This window comes from Pithys albifrons, chromosome 4 (genome assembly GCF_047495875.1).
Source record: "Pithys albifrons albifrons isolate INPA30051 chromosome 4, PitAlb_v1, whole genome shotgun sequence".
Classification (NCBI taxonomy): domain Eukaryota; kingdom Metazoa; phylum Chordata; class Aves; order Passeriformes; family Thamnophilidae; genus Pithys; species Pithys albifrons.
Window position 1 is genome coordinate 50,823,624 of NC_092461.1, and position 12,714 is coordinate 50,836,337.

Below are 12,714 nucleotides of genomic sequence, written 5' to 3' on the forward strand. Positions count from 1 at the left end.
TCCAAAGGTAGCCTTCATTAAGTGTCTTAAAAAGTCAACCATTGACACCCATGTGGTTCAGAGTCCGCAGAGCAAAACCAATTATAAAACCAGGAGGTTGCTCTTTTCTCTCCTCATTCGTTTCTTTAAACAAGTGCACGTGTTTGTGTCTGTGTGTGCATAAAACAACATAAATCTAGCAAAGAGCAGGACTTGCTTTTGTCTGCATTTATCATGCACTGCTGACTCAAAAATATTTAATTCTGAAAAATGAAGAAGTCTTGTTTTTTCCATATCTTCCCCCTACAGGATGAACTTTCTTTTTCCTGCCTAAATCATCACTTAAAACCTTTTAGGATTAAAACATGACTAAACCTAAACCTTTTCATTTGAACAAGATTTTCCAGCAGATTTGGGTGGTCAACTGTGATCATTTGGCTTCTATGAAGTTATTTACAAAGGAAAAAGAAAAGGTTGTTATAAGTGATTTAAGCTTTTTGCAAAGATTACTTTCTTGATAATGTTATACAATAAACCCCAAAGAGCTGGTTTATAGGCCAGCTCCACAAGACAAACAGTGAACAAATTGGCCTGGACAAGGAAAGCTTTCCTAAGATAATTAAAACAACTTGTACCGGCACTGTGAGAAAGAAGACAACTTTCAAAATGTTTATCTTCAAGCTAAAATACAAGTCCCAAGCCTGAGTTTGAAAAGCAATTGAAAAATCATTGGCCCTGGCAAGGAGTTGATGCGCAGTGGGAGGTAGGTGGGCCAGGCTGGGAGCACTACGCCGGTGGGACCAGGGCCAGCGAGTCAGCTGGGATGGTCCTGGGAGGAGGTGGGCAGCGACCTCCTTCCTCTGGAACATTCCCCTGGTCTCAGAGGCACATCCTCTGCCAGCTATCTTACAGTCTCTCCTCACATGAAGCTTCCTATTAACCCACCATAGCACCTTTATCTTCTCAGTTTGTTTCTCCCTTTTGGTTTCTCCATCCTTTAGCACCCATGGATTATTATGATGCACAGCTCCTCTGCCTCTCCTGCATCTTCTGTGGACCACCACCCCCCACCCCTCCTCACCACCCGCCCCCCCCCCCCCGCCCCGGTCCACTGTTGGGATATCTGAAATACTCCTTTTTTTTGCCAACATATCTTCTCCTGTTGCTTCTCCTCATGCTGGCTTCACATAAGTTATTTAGGCAATGATTTATATGAAAATCCAGGGTAAGAACAGAGGCTGACATAGTGAAAAGGCTTTAGTTGTAACCTCACATTCAGTCCCTAACTTTAAGAAACTGCTGCCTCCTGTTTCCAGATTTCCCAGTGTTGCAGCTGCTGGCAACTCAGTGGTTTTGTTTATTCTGGAAAATTTTCTTCACAAGAAGAAAGCAAAGTTCAGCCATTACTGCATGAGTGGGAAGTAAAGAAATAAAACCCTCACCTCATTAAAAAATTATACTCAGACCTTTTCCCTGCCTTCCTCACTGTCCAAGCAGGACTTCAAGTAGAGGGCTATACCAGGCAATGATTACTAGCTATGGAAGTGTGTTCATGGAGTGCAATACAAGGTCAGAATTTCTAGGAAAATTTTGTTGTTGATTGGATAGTTACAAGGATTTGGAAATCACCTGAGCAGCAAGGGAGGTAAGGTGTTACTGTCTCAGTCTCTCATTAAACCTGCACCTGGTGCATCCTGGTGCATTTCTGTGCAACCAACAAGCAGCACATGCCAGACTGCCATCTCCAGAAATAAAGAGTCTGAGGAAGCCAAGGGCCTGGAGAAAAGGACAAACCCCATGCCCACGGTGAGCTCTTGCAATCACAAAGTTGTGCAGTAGTGGTCTGCCCTATAAGCCTCAAGCCTGGCACATTTGCCTGTCTGTTTGTTGCACATGAGAGCCTCACCAAAGCTCGTGGGCTATATCCTGCTCCCTGTGTAACTTCTTTTGCCTATGTCACCTGCAGAGGCTGCTGGGCTACAAAAAAAATGCAGTATGCTCCAAAAATGCAAACAAGTTGGACATCTGACTACAGAACATGGTCACAGAGGACTTGGTTTGGAAGATCCATTTCTCTGAGAACTAGGGAAAAATAGACCTCAATGAACAACATAAGGGTACAGTAAATGCTGTCCATCTCTTCAGAGGAACCTGCAGAGAAAGCTGACATCTTTGGACAGGGATCACCTATTATTCATGTTTCTTACTTTCTTTTGACTAGGAGTGGCATCTCCACTTAGTAGATGCCTTATTAGTGCATTTTATGCTACTAAATGCCTTTATTGAGACAGGAGACAGAACTGAGAGCCAGAATCTCTTTAGGGCCTCTGAGACATCACATCAGCTGTATCGGAAATAGCATATAACATCCAAGGGGAAAAGACTAAAACACCACACTTGTGAAAAATGTGGTTAAGAAAAAGTTTCAGACCCAGTGGGAAGAGTCTCTGAGGCTGAGAACCACACATTTGATATCCTGCAACACTGCTGAAGAACTACCAAAATTATAAAAGATCTCCAACATCAGGTAACACCAAATAACACCCAGACTATTATACTGTCTCTGGCCATAACCAGATGGTGCTATAGCAGAGTGTAGAGTGCCTGTATCCTGTAACTGTGATGTGTTGATGGTCTCCTTACCAAGAGACAAGGTTTCTACAAACACATTCTTCTAGGATGGATGCAGTACTGTCTCATTGAAACACAAAATGGCAGGAGGATGTTCTGCCAAATTTTAAGGATAAACACAAGGGCCAGATTTAAGCCCTGATCACACTTAACACACGAGTAACCTGGCCACTTGTGAAGTTAAGAGGCTACCTTGTTTATTGCATAGTTAGCAGCTAAGGCTCAAGCAGAGTTGTTCTATCTACAGCTGCTCTGCAGCCCTTCCTTGCAGGCAGAGCAAAACACAAATATAAAGTATGTTAGAGGTCTAGAGCAATATGGGAAAGGGCCAAAATGGACAGTGGCAAATAGTGGGGGAAAGGTCATGAGAAAAAAAAATGAGGGAAGTAAATTGCATTAGCAGAAAAACAGGGCATGACCCTACCATTTGGCAAAGTTACAGAAATGTTAACCTTTGGAAATGCTATTAGTTCATTGCTGTTGGAAAGTTGGCTAGAAAGGCAACACTCAGAACTGACTCAGTTCTAGGGTTTCTGCTGTGCTAAGCACACTAACACATGAACACACCTCCCTCCCCTCTCAGAGGCACGCTCGTAAGGAACAGCCACTAAATTGTCTGTTATTCCCAGTATTTTGCTACCCTAGGCAACCAACCATCAACTCCAGTCAGCATGACACAGCCTGCAAGAACTAGATAGTCTAGAATCAATTTGCCACTCCAGTTGAGTTTGATTTTATGATCTTAACACTTGTCATTTTGGGAAGGAACAAAACATTCACTGTTCCCAGGGTATGTAATGCTACTGGGAAGCCATAAGTTTTAATTTAGTGCTTTATTTCCCTTGTGAAGAGATGTTGTTCATATGTGCTGTCACAGTTGGGGGTTCCTCTTTTTTTTCCTTGTCATTTCATTGAGCTGGAACACACTCAGAAACACAACAGCTTTTGTTTCCATCAATGATGGATGTTACAGTGAGAGTTTTGGTCTGGTTTCCTTGGACCAGGAATTGTTTCGCATGAAATTTTCTGCAGGATGAGTTGGCACTCCTGTCTCCCTGTCCAAGCTCTGCCAATCACTATTTTTTCCTTTCAGCATTCAGCTCAAATTTGAAGCAGCAGGATATAGAGATTGATGGTTTTATTCTTTAGAGGAAAGAAATCAATTCAGAGTGCATGCTGGTGCCCAAAAGTGGCTTAGGGAAGAGAAATGCTCTGTCAGTTTATTCAATTGTACTTCAGGTCTTGAAAGTGAAAACAGAAAACTCATTAAAAATATTTTTATTTAAATTAATATTTTAATTGGAAAACTCATACTTTTATAGAGTTTCCTTTAGGATATATTGCTTCATATTTGGGAAAAAATACCCAGATGTCTAAAAGCTCAGAAAAATGTCTGCTTTTCACTCCTTCCCCTTGTATTTTTCACTTGAAAAAATGTTACCATGGCAAAAAAAGAAGGTACATACAGAAGAAGGCCCAGATAATAGAAGGTTGCCTACTGCAGTCTCTGAAACAAGACAGGTGTTACACTAAAGGAAAGAAATTTTAATGATAAAGTTTAAAGGAGAATCTTTTAAGGGCTTTCTACAATTTTATGTTATGGTATAGAAATATGTCCTGTCTGTGAGGTCAGAAACCCTATTTAGCTCCTGTTTGAGGAGTCTCAAATGTCAGTCAGGAGGTTGGCTGAAACTTTTATTATTTTTCAATACTCAGTGGTCTCAGCATTTTGAGAACTGAAAAGGAGGAAACAGATTCCGCAACTTGTATGTTTTTCTCCAAGCTAGGTCCCCACAGAGCAATTTAGGTCCTTGAAAATATGCAAATGAATTTTACAAATGGATCTGGATAAGAATCAATTTTTAATGGTCATCAGTTTCATGACTTTGCAGATAGAAGAGGTGACCTCTCTTACTGCTTAACAGACTTCAAAATCCAGCTGACATGTGGAGTTCACTGTTTCAATGATGAAAGGGAAGTTATTACTTTTGATGGGATTTATGTTCCCATCCCTGAAGACCACATGAAACCTGGCTACTGTCCTGGGACTTGGAGTTCAAGTTACTGTCTTTATAGTCCCTAGAGTTAACCTAATAGCCTGGGATCTTGACTGCAGAAAACATTTGGAGAAAAATGAATTTATGTTGTATTTCCTGCATATTTTTGATAGCTGCTTGGCCAGACTAACAGCATCCCTCTTTGTACTGTGGGACAGCAATCTTTCAGCTTTTGGTGGCCTTTTACAGAAGGAAATCTGGATAAAAACAAAGGCCAAGATTTACACAGAATGGGATCAAAGTGGCATTTAAAACACATACAGCATAGATGTAGCCTTTCCTTCTTCTGTGGTCTTCACTACACTTATACAGGAAAGTATCTGAAAATAAACCATTCCACACCAAATGGGGAGGATACTAAGTATGAACTTGTGGGAGAAACTGGGTGTTCCAATCCACTTAGATGTGAAGAGGCAAAGTTTGTCTTGATCCGTGGATGTGGAAAGGAATTAGGTTCTAATATACTCAAAAGGGAGGTTAAGGCACAAATGAGGCAAGATATTGCATTCCAAAACAATAGTTCAACTTAATTTTTTAGAATAAAAAGAGGGAAAGAAAGAAAAAGTAGGAAAAGCCAAGAGAAATTACTAGAAGCACAAAAAAAGGGTTATCATCGCCATGGGCTCAGTGCTGGCTTGTAGATTTGGTCCTCTGTGGTGGGGGAAATCTCCGTCTGGCTCTGATCTTTGCTCTTCTGTCTTCTATCCCCGGTCTTCTCCCGGTCTCCTGCTGTCTCTTGCCCCTGCTGATCTTCTCTTGTCTTCTCTCATGATCTCTTGTCTTGTGATCTATCTCTGGGATGTGTTGGGCACTTACTTACATGCCCCTGTAGGAACTGCAGGTCTCACAAGATGTTGATTTCCATAGAAGCAGAAGGCTCTGTGTTGGAATTTTATATGGTATTTCACCTAAAAAGCAAGCCATATGCTGAACTGCCTATGTAAATTAGTGCTGTAGCCTTAAGAACTAATTAATGAAATCAGAAATGGCTGCTGCCGACTTTCTCAGCAGATGTGCATGGTCAGCCAATTATGAGAAGCTTTGTAATGTAAACAACATTGTTAGCCAATAATCAGTGCCAAAGTGTCATCACCTGCGGAAGGTTACAGTCTTAAAGATGTATATTAGTGTGTGTGCGTATGAATAAAGGAGCCTGTTGCTGCTAACTTCTGTGAAGTCGTCTCTCAGGTCCAAAAACCCGCCTCCCCACGGTTACAACTGGCGCCCGAAACAGGTAGCTAGCCTTTCGCAAAATCTGGCTGGACCAGACGTGCGATTTCAGTCCGCAAAATCTGAAGAATTCAGATGTGCAGGACGCTGACCCACAGAATCCAGCCCCGGCTGGACGTGTGAGTGCCCTTGGAGGAGGAAGAAGTTGGGAGGAAAGGTCGTTTGCCGTCGAAGGGCTGGCCGGCACCCCGGACGTGCAGTAAGCTGCAAACTCGCATAATGGAGAACGAAGCAGCTCGAAAGTAAGTTTTAGAATTCCTCGCTATGCGAGAGCTGCCGAGTCCACCGAAAGGCTGGTGTATGGCTTAAGTGGACTAAAAAAGCAGAATTGCCTCGTTGCTCTTAGAAGTGGCAAAAAAGGCGGAAAGCAAGCAATAAACTTGAAAAAAGAACAGAAAAACAAACTGTTAATGAAAGCCAAGAGGCAAAGGACTTAAAGCCAATCTACCAAAAAGTCATAAACTGCCTTAAGCAGTATAAAGTGGCGAAGATAGTAACAGTCGCGGCTTGGCAGCTGTTACATAGACGCAAAAAGCCGCAACATCTTTTCAGCCATCGCCTCTGGCTCGGGGGAGGAAAGAAACTTCGCAGTCATCTGAAAACTCTGACAGCGACCCTGTTCCCAGCCCCTCAGCCCTGGCCGCCGCCGCACGAGTCCAACTCCACCGCTTTCGGGATTCGCTGCCCCCCCCACCGCTCCCGCTCGCCCTGCTGCCCTACCAAGGGTCCCAGCATTGGCGCAAAAAGGAAAAACAGCACAGAACGAGAAGTAAAAAGAAAAGCTCTGTATTAGTAAAATAGTATAGTCCCATCGCACCACGTGGGCCTTGTTTGTACCATCTCTGAGCTCTGCGTGTTCCTTTTCAGCCAGCAAAGTGTTGTAAAGTTGCCGAAAACTGTTGTCTTGACTCTGTTTTGCTTCGTTTCCATCTCTAACGCTGCAAAAGTGTTTTTTCCAGCCGCATTCCAACTTGCGTTATAAAAGAATTTTGTGCTTCGCAATTCAAACATGGCGCTTCTTCTCCAGCGGGGAGGAAAAGTCCCCCCCCGGCTCTAAAGAAAGGGGGGAGAGCTTCTCACATTAGATCATCGGCTCTTTCTGCCATGCGCAAGTCTCGCAAGGCATTCTGGGAGTTGTAGTTTGGACAGGCAAAGCTTTGCATTACGTCATCGGCTCCTTGCAAAGTCGTATGGGAAATGTAGTGATCTCGCAAAGAGCCTTGAGAATTGTAGTTCTAGCATACACCCCCGATGAACTGCAAGCCGTCAGTGTTGCAAACAGCAAGTAGCCGCAACGAACTCACTTTAACAACCATCAGCTCAGCTTCCTTTTGAGACAACGAACCTCAAGCACCTGATGCCTTCCAGTCACAGCTTTATAGTACCGCATGCAAGACAGAATGCAGTGTCTTTCTCCAGCAATTCAGAGAGCAGCAAAGAAGTCTAAAAGAAATTTGTTGAACTGATTCTCTGTTAATTTAGCTTTTGTTAAATACTTATAGAGTGTTGTAAGCATTTAATAATCTAGGGAAAAGTCTCTATTTTTCTTTCCACAGGTTGAAGTCAGCAATGGATAAGAACAACCAATTTCCTCTGACTGAATCAAGATCAGTTACCAGAACATTTGAGCAACTAGTTGAAGCTTTTAATTTGATCCCTCAAATTCAAAATTCAGAACACCTGATAGTAATTGATGTGTTTCCATTTGTTAGTGTTAAGCATTTTCCAAAAGCTCTTTTAAAACTACCAAAGTAAACTAAAACACATAATGATATTAGTTATACAGCATTAAGTTAGTTATGTTCTTTTCAATTAAAAAATGTAGTTTATAGAAAAACTGTTGTGTAGTATTGTTATATTTCTGTTAAGGTTTTGAGTTTCTTTTGGTGCACCAATGACAATGCCTGCAGGAATGTTTTTTCATTTGTTAAGAAAATTAAGTTGTTAAGCTAATAAAATTACATTTTTAATTTGTTAAGCAAATAAGGGTTTTAAGTAAAGTTAAATAGTGTTTTTAATTTGTTAAAAAGTTAAAATATCAAGCAAAATAAGTTAAAGTATTAATGAAGTTATCTAAGTAATGTTCATTAGTCCAAGTTTAAGTCATTAAAATTAAGTTACATTATAGCTTATTGTTAGCTAGTACCCTTCCTACATTAAGCTTGCTACATTACATAACAGCAGCATTTAAGTTACTAGTGCTTATAAAAAAAAAAAGGGGAGGAAAACTAAGTAAATGATTAAATAAATCTTAAGGAAAAAAAAATTTAGGTCACATAAGTTGTCATCTGCAAAAGCAATGGAACTGTAAATGTTGTTTGTGGTTCTGCTGTTATGAATGAAGTTAGCTTTAATCTACTGCCAATTCAAGACATTTAGTTTACCTTTGTCAATGTAACCAAATAGCAAGAGCTTTGTGTTAGCTGATAGCAAGTAAGAAACCCTCTTAAACATGCTTAAGTAGCATTCTAAGTTCAATAGCTAATCAGTGCCTTATAGCATTAATGATGCCAGTATTTTATCTGTTTTAGCAGCTGGTGTAGATAATAGTTCTCTTTCAAATTCTTAGTTTAATTCCTTAGAATTAATAAGTAGCTTCGTAATTTAATTAAGCAAGTCTTATTAGTATTATTGCTGTGTGTGTTAATATTATGCTATTAGGATGTTTAAGTGTATTAGACAAGCCATTCTGTAAGCAGTAACCGGACATAGGCAGTTCAAAAAAAAAGGAGGGCATATGTTGGAATTTTATATGGTATTTCACCTAAAAAGCAAGCCATATGCTGAACTGCCTATGTAAATTAGTGCTGTAGCCTTAAGAACTAATTAATGAAATCAGAAATGGCTGCTGCCGACTTTCTCAGCAGATGTGCATGGTCAGCCAATTATGAGAAGCTTTGTAATGTAAACAACATTGTTAGCCAATAATCAGTGCCAAAGTGTCATCACCTGCGGAAGGTTACAGTCTTAAAGATGTATATTAGTGTGTGTGCGTATGAATAAAGGAGCCTGTTGCTGCTAACTTCTGTGAAGTCGTCTCTCAGGTCCAAAAACCCGCCTCCCCACGGTTACAGCTCTGTGGGTGCCCATTACCTGGTCCATTGGTATCCAAGAGAAATTCACCTGGTATACCTTACTTGGAAGGATGTTGTTACTTGAAGCCCTTCCCATGTAATAGTTTTTAATTAAGGAGACTATTTTTAAATTAGAGCAACTTGTCTTTGACTGCTTTACAATTAAAGTAACTTGCCTTTTACAGTTTTTCAATTAAGTCTTTTTGCTTCACATCTGAGGCAATTGTGAAACATATATTGTTTTTTATCTGTTCTTCACACCAGGTTGGATGGGGCTTTCAGCAACCTGGTCTAGTGGAAGGTGTACTTGCCCATGTAAGGGCCGTTGGAACTAGATGATCTTTAAGGTCGCTTTCAACTCCAATCATTTTATGTTTTGATGATTTTAAAGTTGTGTCGAGCCTCTTTGGCTCCTCAGGCAAAGAAAATTATTTGCTCCAAGGGCAGCAGAGATTTAAATACATGTTCATTAGGAAGCCTCTTAGGCTGTGTCACGTTTGACCATGTGCAAACATTTGCACAGCTACATCTTGTTACACTGGTGAGCTCGAGGTTTACACCAACGCGTTGTACAATAAAGAAGAGGTTGATTGCATATGATGTGAGAAACAAGCCTTCAGGCAGGGAATTGCCATTTTGTGATATTTCTGGGGATTGTGGATAATCCAAAAGGAAGTAAAATTATTCTAGTCTTCTGTGTGTCTACTAACCGAAAAAAAGAAAGGTTTTTTTACCGAAGAACTCCAGAGTTTTATCACCAGCACAGGAAGGACTGGCTTCCACAGCTTTTAACAGAGGTTGCTGTCACATTGCTCCAGGAGCAAGTTCTACTGAGGTTGTTTTCTCAGGGTTCGGCACCTGTCCCAGCTGGCTGCTGCTGGACATGCACAACACCTTGGAAACCTCCTCTGTCGCAGCATCAGGTTTGAGGAACCTTCAGGGGCCACAGGCATCTGTAGTTTGGGGTCACCATTTTAGAAGTTGTGCCACTGTGTGCTCCCTACAGGCATAAAAGTACTTAAAGACACTAACAGAAACAACACCCAAATTAAAAAAATTAAAAAATTTCTAATGAATACAAATATTTAATGCCTCAAAATACAGTAGCTCAGTGAAAGCCTTGAAAAGACTAATGGAAACTACAATTAATTCTTTTTTAAGACTTGGACTACTATGCACTAGTGTTTATTTTCATCTGCTTCTCTTTGAAAAAACCAAAACCAACTGGTTACAGTTCTCAGCCAATTTCATACATTTTTGTGCCATCATTTGCAACACACTTCATATATCTGCCAACTAATTTAAAAGAATGATTGCATTGCAAAAATATTCAGAAAACCTGGATGCAATTGATTCCTATAAGCTATTTTGTTCTACAGGAAAATGAATTATTTATTGTTAACCCTTTAATCCCTGCTGGTCTGTATGACAACTACTTCCACATGCAAGTTAAAAAAAAATAAAAATCACTGCTTTAAACAGCTGCCCATCTGAAAACTGTATTTTATTAATTGGAGATTTACAAGTTGTTATTCTGTGCACGTACTCTGGATTGTTTTGAATGCTAAGGAACAGTAACAGACTTCCATGTGTGTGATTCCTCTTTCTCAACCAACCCAACTAATTCTGAGCAACTGGCTTTTCCTGGGGGTGAAGCTGCCTTAGACAACGCCTGGTACAACCTAGGTAAGATTTTTCAAAAGTACACATGTGGTATTTATAAATAATTATGACTGCAGATACACAGGATTCGTCACTAGAGTCACAGTTAAAACAACTTGGGTGTCTCAGATGGGTGGGAGAAGGGGACTTGCTCCTGAAGTGGCATTTAAACTCATTTCTGAGTGATAAAGTGCTAAATAACTCCAGTTTTGCCAGTCCAAGTTTGCTTTCATTTCATCCTTTTGTTAAAAGACAAAAAAAAGCGCCTTTCATATTACTAAATATGAAAAAAAAACCCAAATCCATAAATGATTTGAAGTGATGTGTGAGAGTAAGCCCTCATGGGCACATGGGGTTCTGGATGCTAGAGCTATCCCATCCATTACAATAATTTTATTATTTAAAAAAAAAACCCTACACATTTTCTGGGCTAAGAAACAGGATGCTGAGAGAACTGAGATGAAAAAGCTTTCTCATCCTGGGTATTTATTTGATCTCAAGATGAAATTAAATACTGACTTGCACCATCCTTTCTAGAAATTACAGCAAATCTTCACATATTTGGATCAAGAAATTTGAGTCGCTCTCTTCCTTTAGCCTGCTTCTTCATTTTCTGCTTTACTCTTGCTGTGTCCTGGATATCTTTTTGATTCTACTTCTTAAGAACTGGGCTTAGCTGTGCAAGGCTGTCAGAATAGCAGCATTGCTGTAGGCCCATGATGAAGAGATAGATGAAATGTGTCAAGCAAACTGATGTTGGTAGATGGTAGGCACATCTTGGAGTGTCTACAACAAAATTTAAAAAAATAATTCTGTGCAGGCATTTTTCCTACTGTAGAAGAAACTGTATTTCTTTAAGAAGAGACCTAATGTAATAAATGAAAGCTGTGTTTTGGTTTTGGTCATTCTACCTACTTTGCAACCTACCTTGAACTCTCTAATTTTATTTTGTCCAGTGTGAAGCTGGCTCTGACATTTAAAGCTGCCACAAAATTATTTCAGCCTATATCCTCTGTCCTTTCTGGGTTCTCATTATTCTGTACAAGTTTACTTGCTCTTGCAGGGATTTGATGAGATTGTGTTCACCAAGAACTGTAGCACAGCTGAGTTGAATTTGCAAGAGCAAAAAAACCCCAACCTGTGGATGCTGTTTACATTGTTGACCTCTGGGAAGATCATTTAGAAGCATGGGATTTTGGGTGGGGCTTTTCTGCATGTTACATTCTTGGAAAATAGAACAAGCTTTTCTGCTTTTCTCAGCCTTAGTGCTTCAGAAACCTGCCTTTGGTAGTTTACTCCTGTGAACTCTGTTCCTACCACCTACCTCACATGGACATTGAATGGATCATGTTTGACATATCTTGCTCTTCCAGATTTAGAGCACTGAAGGAAAACTGTCATGGTGCATTAGACAACTCTGGCTGCATATGCCATGATCCCCTGAGGCTTCTACCTCCACTGAGCTGCCTGTCACCCTATCAATTATTTTCCCAGATTTGTTTCAACAACCCGAACTGCCTTTCTGCCAGGTAACTTCTTCCATTACTTGCAGGCTGCTAAACAGAGCGGCCTGAACATCTTGAACAAACACACAATCTGGACCCAGTCACACCTCACCTCGTCCCACAGACTAACCGCCACCCTCCTTTGCAACCTCATTTTCTGGATTTGCAATGCTAAAGAATGTGTATCTTGGGGACCCTGAGCTTGGTAGGTACATCAGTCACTGTGCTGTCAACATAGAGGCAACCACCATGTAAAAGTCATGGTTCAGACCAGGAGAAGACCCTTCACCAGGTGAGTCAAATGCAGCATCTATGCAGCTGCTCTGAGCTGTAGAAAGAGCTACAGGAGCAGTATGTTACCATTCAAGCTCTTCACAGTGCTACAGAGAATGCCAAAATTACCTTCTGTGTTTCATTTTAGCTTCCAAAAGCTCTTGCCAAGCACGGAATGAGAGCTAAGGATTTGTGCTGGCATCCATTTTGAGCAAGTTATCTGGAGCACAGCATGGGAGCCAGAGCTTGTAAGAGCTGCTTTCACTAGGCATGAGCTTCCTAGGTTCCCAAAAATGCTCATGT